Below are 10,231 nucleotides of genomic sequence, written 5' to 3'. Positions count from 1 at the left end.
GACAATAGAGGTTTATACTCACATATCACTGAGGTTTCATGGGCTCACTACCTAAAAAATCATTTTAATGATAGATTTACAGATAATTTCCAGATGGGACTATGGGATACTCTAATAAACATGCAACATCAGGGGTTGCTCAAGGTAAATACAGACAGCATTAAAAAACAAATAATGAAAGGACTAAAGGAAGGAGCCACGGGCCCAAACAGCATACATCCAGCGGTATTTAAACATGACCCAGATCTCTAGGTCGAAATTTTGGCACCAGTATTCGCGGGGGTCAAGAGCACACAATTTATTCCAGTGTCCTAGAAAGGGTCGATTATATCTCCCATCTTTAAAGGAGGGTATAGATCTCTCCCCGCAAATTATCGTTTTATAACACTAATGGATGTGGATGGTTAATACTTTGCCGGTATTGTTCTTGATGAGCTAACATCATGGTCCTCTATGAACAATATCATTCGATACAATCAGACAGGATTCTTAAAGTCTTCAGGCATGATTATGAATATTTTAGCAATTGTTTACTTATGGACGCTGTCCATGCTTCTAAAACACCACTATACTTCTGTTACATTGATTTTAAATCAGCTTCTGACTGATTTTAAATCAGCTTCTGACTGCGTGGATTGAGGGAAATTATGACGGAAGTTAGCGGAATATACCACAATACCTTTTAAACATGTTGATAATGTTGCATAGCGATACATGGGTTCAAATCAAAATAGGAGCATGTACACATCTTTCTCGAAAAATTCAAACTGCTTGAGGTTTAAAACAAGGATACATCCTGGCACCATTTTCATTAAAACTCTTTCTGGCAGATTTTACGGAACCATTACAATCATGTAACCCTCATGCTCCTAAATTAGGTGTAAAAACAATATCAAGTTTTTTTACGCCGATGATGTGGTACTAGTTAGCCGCACATGGGTGGGGCTTCAACGACTGCTTGGTACAATTATGATTTAATCACATGTCAATGTTCTGTCGATCAATTTTGGTAAATCGTTAACATCAAGAGCATGTGAACGCAGGCTTGGTTTTTGGGTGAAACGCGACTCGAAAGCGTAGAAGAATACAAGTACCTTGGGGTAACTATTGATAATAAATGGAGTTTTTTAACTCAGAAGGTTGTGATACAAAATAAAGGCCTGGTACTGGCTATGGCATTTGAAAACTTGAAGAAAAAGCTAGCTGGTCTCTGTGAGAAGTTGGCCTGATATATAATGTTCACTATTCTAGTGAGCACTTTGTATCAGTCCAAACAACCCTTAAGATGATTGGTTGTAAGTCAACCTTATAGACCAGCAATCCTAGTAGCATGGATACGAGCAGTCTTCGGGCTAAACTCTAGAGGGCGTGTTAAGCCAGCTGTTATACCATCACATATACCCCTTGAACACCAAGTGAAAGGACACCACACAAGTGTTATGAAAATAAACAGTGTATTTATTTAGATCACAACAGCCCTGTACTCTTTATGAGGACAGGGTACTAAGCACACAACAAAACTCTTACGAAAATACTTTAAGTTGCACAATTTACACAAATGCCCGAGGGGCATGAAAAACCATATACTACAAAAGTGGAATGCGAAATTACTAGCAGGTAAGTACTGGACTAATAGGCTTTGGAATCGCTAGGACTTGACTACTGAACCTTCAGATTACTAGCAGGAGGCCTAGGGGACTCGGGTGCAGAGTGTGCACTCTCACGCGGGATGCGGGACAAAGTCTATGGAGGCTAGTAAAAGCAAAGTTAAGGATATCGGACGCATCCGACTAGTTAGGCTGAAAACGAAAAAGGATCTGGACCCTTGGATAGTGAGGCTATGCTGGGGCACCGAAATGCCGAAGTTACCTGACATGTTTTGATAAAGCGATACCAGAGTTGGCAGAGAACCGCAACGATTATAATGCACTTAAGAGTATATGGTAAGCGTTATCATGGAACAGCTATTAGGACTTGGTTCCGCAAGCTGCAGACGGGCTCAGCTCATGCCAGAGCACCATCTCACACGATTCCAAGCACTCTGCCTTCAGGATTGTCAAGGCCTGCCATAGGAGTGACTGATAGGAATCTGTGTGTCCATTTTTAGGGTTAGATATAGGTATACTATATCTAAAGCAAAGGGTGATTACACCACCTTGCCCCAGCTGTCGTGCAGCCAGTTGTGTCAGATTTAGATGGCCAGCCAGGGGTGGCATAATACATGCTTCAGCCCCTGGTAGGCCCTGGGTACACCTATGAGTTACAGGGTCTGATAAGGTGGCCCAGTACCAATTGGATAATGCACCTAAGGTACACGTGTCAATTTAGTGAGAGAACAGCAAGGCTGTGGGTCTGATTAGCAGGCCCACAGCCAGAGAAGTCGTAAACCAGTGAAGCAAAAAGCAAAAATCTGGGGTGATCATAGGATTGCAGACCCTACTCTCCTACAGTCTCTCTCTGAAGCCACCACTAGAAGTCGTAAGAGCAAAGCTTCTTCCATCAATCTCATATGGAAGTGAAGCATTAAGAGGGCAGGATGCCAGCACCCTAGACAACTCAATCTCTCGAGTTTACAGAATTATATTCTCCTTACCAAGTTACACCTCTCCTGCACAGAGAAGGTTAGAATTTGGGTTGTTAAAGCATTCACTAGTAGTCGCGGTGCAATAATGGTGGAACAAGATTAGGAAACCCGAACCCAACTCACTGAAATATATGTTATGGGATGAGCTACAGCACTGCAACACATCATCGGCAACAGTGTACCTGCAAGAGTCCCTCGTCCTTTCAGGCCAGTACAACTTTGGGAAACTCCAACCAATCTAGAGACCTTTAAGTGTCTGTTCAAGCAGTCACTTAAAATTCAATCCGTCATAGAGGATAAAGCCATATTAGCAAAAAGGGCACATGGGGGGATGACATTACATAATTATAAGACAATTCAATCAATCAATCAATCAATGCATTTATATAGCGCACTACTCACCCGGAGGGTCTCAAGGCGCTTGGGGAGGGGGGGTCCGCTACTGCTCGAACAGCCAGGTCTTGAGCTGTTTCCTGAAGGCGAGGTGGTCTTGGGTCAGGCGGAGGTGGGTCGGGAGGGCGTTCCAAGTCTTGGCGGCCAGGTAGGAGAAGGACCTTCCTCCTGTGGTGGCTCTTCGGATGCGGGGGACGGCGGCGAGGGCGTGGCCGGTCGATCGAAGCTGGCGTGTGGGATTGTAGAAGTTGAGGCGGCTGTTGAGGTATCCTGGGCCTTGGTTGTGTAAGGCTTTGTGTGCGTGGGTGAGGAGCCGGAAGGTGATTCTCTTGTTTACCTGGAGCCAGTTCAAGTCTCTCAGGTGTCCGGAGATGTGGCTGTGTCGGGGGATGTCGAGGATGAGTCTTGCTGAGGCGTTCTGGATCCGCTGGAGTCTCTTCTGGAGTTTGGCAGTGGTTCCGGCATAGAGGGAGTTGCCGTAGTCCAGTCGGCTGGTCACAAGGGCCTGCAATTTGTCGACTTTGTTGGACTCATAAGGGAGATTTGTCGCACCAAGTCTGTTCTTGCAATACTGTACAGAAAGAAAGAAAATGGAGAATGCGAACAAGAAAGCATGCAATTCTAGCTTGTTTTGATCCAGGGGACCCTCAGTTAAATTGCTGTTTTGTCAAATGTTTGTTAAAAGTGGAGGAAAGACTGCAGAGAACATAATTGGTTCAGTAAAAATGACATAAACTACTATTTAAATGGTTACATAATTTTTAAGGAACAATATATCTCACACCAAGGAATTGCCGGGGCAGTCCTGTTGATTTTCGAACTAAATCCCTCAGTTTTCCTTTAAGTGACATTATCCCATATGAAAAATGACTGTCCTGTTATAATAGCACCTCCAGTTCTTCAAAGTATTTATTTTTATTTTCCTTTGAACACAAGAATGTTTTTTATTTGTATTGCAAGAATATATCTTTGAATTATTCATTTTAATTTTCTCATGTAATAGTATATTTATATCGTATAACTCTCATTGCAATGGTTTTAACTTTGCACTTGTCTAAATAAACTTGAAACTTTAAACACATCTGTGTGCCCAAGCAGTCCAACTCCCCCTTTGTCTCCTCAAATTCTAGACCTAGAATCCCCTGAGAAAGCATGCATGACAAAATAAAAAAAAAACAATTTTCTACAGCAATGGGTTAAAGCAACATTAACTTAATCATAACATGGGGGCACTGGTACCCCGACTTGTAGTCCGAGAGCAATGTAACAGAGTGACAAAAGAGCTGTGCCACAGTGATTTTTTAACTTCTCATGTAGCAAAGAGCCCCTTTTTGACATGGTCACCCCCACATTTCACCTGATATCTGATGCAATTGTGACAGTAGTTGTAGGAGGTTGGCTTGGTATATGGTGTTCACTTATGTAAGTGTAGCACCCTGCTTTAATCCAGACAACGCTTCGGTGATTTTAGTGGTCTTAGACAACTGTAGAAAGCTCTCTACGTGGTAGCTTTGGAGAGAAGCCTTCAGGCTAAGTCCAGAAGGCGTGTAAATCAGCCAGTACTTAATCTTATGGTGTAGATAAAGTGTTCGGCAGGGGCACTAACAAGCCTTGGCAACGGCAACCAATGTAGTTGTCGAAAAAGGTGCAGTGTTGAAACCAGCAAGGTCCAAGTGACTCACCACAAGCAGGTAAGTCAGCGCTGGCCTTAAGCAGGTGGGCCCACTGGAGCAAAAATAGACCCTCAAGAGGATCCAAGGGCCGAAGGCACAAGAGTCTCAAGAGGTCCTCAAGAAGCTCACCAAAGGATGAAGGCCCACGGTGCGGAGGAAGCGGTGCAGGCAAAGATCTTGATAGCAGGAGATGCTTGAGGCTGGAGCCCGAACGTTTCTTTTTTTTCTTTTTTTTGTGTCGTAAGACGTTTATTGACATCTGCCAACAACTCACAGCGTTATGCCTACAACCCTGAGGCCGGCTGCCAAACACATCGATAATTCAAACATTAAATACACAGCTATTCAGCCGACAACCTTCAGTCCGGCAGCAATTACTGACATAACGGCAGAAAATACAATAGCAGTTTCTGGTAAGAATCAGAGTATGTCCTACTTTTATATTTTATAACCATAACTTAACTTGTGACTCGATAGGTTTGGTAAGCAACATACAGTTTCGCAACCATTTATATAGTCTCTCACATCAGTAGGGCAGCCTAGACGGTCACCGCACCCCTCCAATCCCTGAGACTCCCTAAAGTAACTGGCCGATCAGCCTGCCGGCCCCCGCTATCTCACATTGCCAGTATTGCAGGTCATTGATTGGGCTATTCAGTCTACATCCTCCTCGTCCTCTGAACTTTCAATATCTTCCTCCAAGAGAGGTTAACACAGGTCTCCCCGGTAACTATTCCAGGGCAGCCAGATTTTGTTCCACTTATGAGGGTTAGCTCTCATTTTATACACCGTTCGCTCAGTCACCAGAAGCATATCCATATTCCTGCACCATTGCGCCAAAGTCGATGCCTCTGCCGTCCCCCATCTCTTTGCTATATCTCGTTTGGCAACCATGATACCCACAATGACCCATTGTTGTCCCTGGCGTGTCAGGTCATTCGGTCCCCACACATTCAGCAGGCACACACGCGGGTCGGGTGTAAGGGATACCTCTAGAGTTTGGGAAATGGTACGTAGTGTAGGAGAGTAGGGTCTGCAATCCTATGATCACCCAGATTTTTTGCTTTTGTTACACTGGTTTACGACTTTCTCTGGCTGTGGGCCTGCCAATCAGACCCACAGCCTTGCTGTTCTCTCACTAAATTGACACGTGTACCTTAGGTGCATTATCCAATTGGTACTGGGCCACCTTATCAGACCCTGTAACTCAGGGCATAGGTGTACCCAGGGCCTACCAGGGGCTGAAGCATGTATTATGCCACCCCTGGATGGCCATCTAAATCTGACACAACTGGCTGCACGACAGCTGGGGCAAGGTGGTGTAATCACCCTTTGCTTTAGATATAGTATACCTATAAGTAACCCTAAAATGGACACACAGATTCCTATCAGTCACTCCTATGGCAGGCCTTGACAATCCTGAAGGCAGACTGCTTGGAATCGTGTGAGATGGTGCTCTGGCATGAGCTGAGCCCGTTTGCAGCTTGCGGAACCAAGTCCTAATAGCTGTTCCATGATAACGCATACCATATACTCTTAAGTGCATTATAATCCTCGCGGTTAAATGCTATCTCTGGTATCGCTTTATCAAAACATGTCGAGTAAGGTGTCATACGAATTGGAATACTAACCCTGCGCCAATTCTGGTGACGGGGTTAGCATTCCACCCTTCTAGAGGGACACGACATGTATGTAACTGTGAACCCCGGTTAAAGTTAACTCAAGCCTCAGCATCACAAAATGGATGCTGCCACCACAGACACGAGTCTGACCCCCTGCAGCTGGGAGTCCTTCCAGCGAGGGGATCTTGGACAAAGGGTTTCCTGTCAGGGGCGGTGCTAGCACCATCCCAGACAGGGTTTTGTGTATCCTGGGTAGGCAGGGCTTTACAGGAAGGTGACTGCAAGTGGCACCCCGGTGCTCACTACGCATCTGCCGGCTAGAACCAGTTCCAGGGGCACACCAGCCCCTGGCCTTGGGAAAGTCTGGCATAGGAGAGGGGTGTAACCACCCCCCTTCCTGGTCCCACCCCTAGGGCAGGACCTAGTCGCGTACCCACCCCTTTCTTTAAGATAAATGCAGCAGCGGGGACCCTTCCAAATTAGATCATCTTTGAATCAAGAAACTACTTTCCACGAAAGGAACTCTCGACTCTTCTCAAGATTTCTCCCTTGTGACTAAGGAGTAGTCACCCTGCATCCGCAGGCACCATCTAAGAACTCTGCGGTTTGCTGCACGTCCTTCCTCCGGAATCCGACCGACCAGCACGACGAGACCCGGCTTCCCTGGCACCTCTGACCTCTACCTACCTCTACAGCCAAGCTGAGAACCGTAGGTGCGACGAGACCTCGAGGGACCGGCCATCATGAGAACTGCACGACTTCTATCCAGCACAACCGCCAAGGGATCCTCTGGTGAGTGCTTTGGGGTCCGAGAAGCCCGACCCTGAGCAGCTCCAGCACCGAAGTCCAGCCCCCCAGCATCCACGAGATCTGCGTGGGGCCCTTCTGCTTTTTGCTGCTCACCGCGTTGTCTGGCTACTAGCCCGCTGGCTTGTGGCCTTCCCGGCGACGACCGACGACGACAACACTGCTGGTCTGGTTGCTCCAGACTGGCCCTTGCTCCCTTCCAAAAGAGGAGCACCCCGGACCCTCCTGGTCCACCCCAGACGCCATTTTAGGTCCACCGCGTGGGCTTGAATTTGCCAAGACTTGTTGCCCCAATCCTGGGTCCAGCGACGTCGACAGCATCAACCATCGTGGGACAGCTCGCACCTCCATCCTGGTCGCCGACAACACCTCCTGGTCCGTGAGACTGCAGAGCCCAGCGTCGCCCACTCACCTGGTCGAGGTGACTACCATCCGGTGCCATCCTGGTGCCCATCTGATCACTGGCTAGTGGTTAAGAACTTGGTCCCCTCTGCTTTCAGGTGTCATCCATCTTCGATCCAGGCTTGGATCACTTCGAACAATCTTCACTGGTCGCCTGCCAGCAACTCTTTCTTCAGGCTCCTGGTTCGTCAACGAGGATTCCCGACGTCTTTTCAGACCTATGCAGCCGCAGCCCCTGGGCTAGGTAACTTCGGCATTTTGGTGCCCCAGCATAGCCTCACTATCCAAGGGTCCAGATTCACTTTCGTTTTCAACCTACCTAGTCGGGTTCGCCCGAGAACACTAACTTTGCTTTTACTAGCCTCCATAGACTTTGTCCCGCATCCCGCGTGAGAGTTCACACTCTGCACCCGAGTCCCCTAGGCCTCCTACTAGTAATCTGAAGGTTCAGTAACGTAGTCCTAGCGATTACAAAACCTATTAGTCCAGTACTTACCTGCTAGTAATTTCGCATTCCACTTTCATAGTATATGGTTTTTCGTGCCCCTCGGGCATTTGTGTAAATTGTGCAACTTAAAGTATTTTCGTAAGAGTTTGGTTGTGTGCTTAGTACCCTGTCCTCATAAAGAGTACAGGGCTGTTGTGATCTAAATAAATACACTTTTTATTTTCATAACACTTGTGTGGTGTCCTTTCACTTGGTGTTCAAGGGGTATATGTGATGGTATAACAGCTGGCCTAACACGCCCTCTAGAGTTTAGCCCGAAGACTGCTCGTATCCATGCTACTAGGATAGCTGGTCTATAAGGTTGACTTACAACCAATCATCAATAAGGGTTGTTTGGACTGATACAAAGTGCTTACTAGAATAGTGAACATTATATATCAGGCCAACTTCTCACACGTAGTACCTGCCGCCAGTAATCAGCTGTAATCGGGCATTCCCAGAGTGTATGCAACAATGTAGCCTCCTCCCCACAGCCTCTGAGACAATACGGGTGGTCTACCCTGTGCAGTTTGTGTAATGTGGTCCTCGTGAACCCAGTGCAGTAGCCGGATTCGAGCCGAAATGCCCGCTTCCTTCGGGGATGCCACCGCAGCATTCCAGTCTGTCTCGTCCATATCGCCTAGCTCGCCCACCCATTTTTCCCTCAGCTTATGTAAGGGGTCTGGCAGGTTATTCAGCAGCTTCCGGTATGTGAGGGAGGTGGCACTAGCCTGCATGTAATCAGTGAGCAGGCGATCCTCTAGCCGAGAGGACTCCGGGACCTTTGTACCTGCCTCAATTGCCGTCATCAGTGCATGTCGAATTTGGATATATCGGTAAGTTTCGTTGGGACCTAGGTTGTACTGCTGTTGTAGTTGTGAGAAAGGGACCACCCCGTCTTTTGTCCACATGTCTCCTACCGTGGAGATTCCTATATTATCCCATTGAGTGAATCCCTTGCTGTGTCTTAGTTGACCCAGTGCCTTAGTGTCCCACAGAGGTGTAAGTTTTGTTATGACACCCCCCTACTTAATCCTCGCCTGCGCTTTGTGCCACAATGCCACTGTGTGTTTAGTCGGGCCCATTAGTTTTGCTGCAAGTCCCTTGTGATACAGCTGGGCCAGGAGACTGTGTGTGCCCAGTTGTGCCCTGTCCGCTTGGTAGACCGGGTTGTCCTGTGGGGCGTGTAGCCATTGGTTAAGAACTTTAAGGTGTGCCGCCCAATAGTACAATTGTACATTTGGCAGGTCTATCCCCCCGTCGTACCAGTCTCGGTTGAGCTTCAGATGTGCTACATGAGCTGGGCGGTCGCCCCAAAGCAAACCAGTTACCACAGCCGTCACTTTTTGGAAATAAGATGGTGGTACCAGGATTGGTGTATTTTCCAATACATAACAAAAAAGTGGCAGCCCCATCATTTTAAACAGCGCTGCCCGCCCCAGCAGCGTCAGTGGAAGGGCCTTCCAGTGCCTCACGTCATTCCTCAATCGAGTAAGCGGTGGGAACAAATTCAGCTCATAAAAGACGTTGTCGTTGCGGGTGACATGAATCCCCAAGTACTTAAAGGAGACGTCTGCCACCGCCAGCGGGCAGCAATTGGGAAGATTCGGAGAAGGACCTCTCAGCTCGTAGATCACTGATTTCGTCCAGTTGATCGTATATCCTGAGGCCTGTCCGTGAGCATCACACAGCGCCAGAAGCACCGGAATGCTCCTCACTGGGTCCGACAAATAAATTAACATATCATCAGCATAGAGGGAGATTCTGTCTTCCCAGTTGTGAGAAGGTGGCCTGATATGCAGTGGTCACTATTCTAGTGAACACTATGTATCAGTCCAGCAACCCTTATTGATGATTGGTTGTAAGTCAACCTTATAGACCAGCTACCCTAGTAGCGTGGATACGAGCAGTCTAAGGCTAAAGACTCGAGAGGGCGTGTTAAGCCAGCTGTTATACCACATATACCCCTTGAACACCAAGTGAAAGGACACCACACAAGTGTTATGAAAATAAACAGTTATTTATTAAGGATCACAACAGCCCTGTACTCTTTATGAGGACAGGGTACTAAGCACAAACCAAAACTCTTACAAAAATACTTAAGTTAGCACAGTATATACAAATGCCCGAGGGGCACGGAAAACCATACACTTGAAAAGTGGAATGCGAAATTACTAGCAGGTAAGTACAGTACTAATAGGCTTTGGAATCGCTAGGACTTGACTATAGAATCGTTAGATTACTTCTAGGAGACCCAGGGGAC

Source organism: Lissotriton vulgaris, unplaced genomic scaffold (assembly GCF_964263255.1).
Source record: "Lissotriton vulgaris unplaced genomic scaffold, aLisVul1.2 SCAFFOLD_872, whole genome shotgun sequence".
In the NCBI taxonomy this organism is placed as follows: domain Eukaryota; kingdom Metazoa; phylum Chordata; class Amphibia; order Caudata; family Salamandridae; genus Lissotriton; species Lissotriton vulgaris.
Note: the sequence above shows the minus strand (reverse complement) of the source record.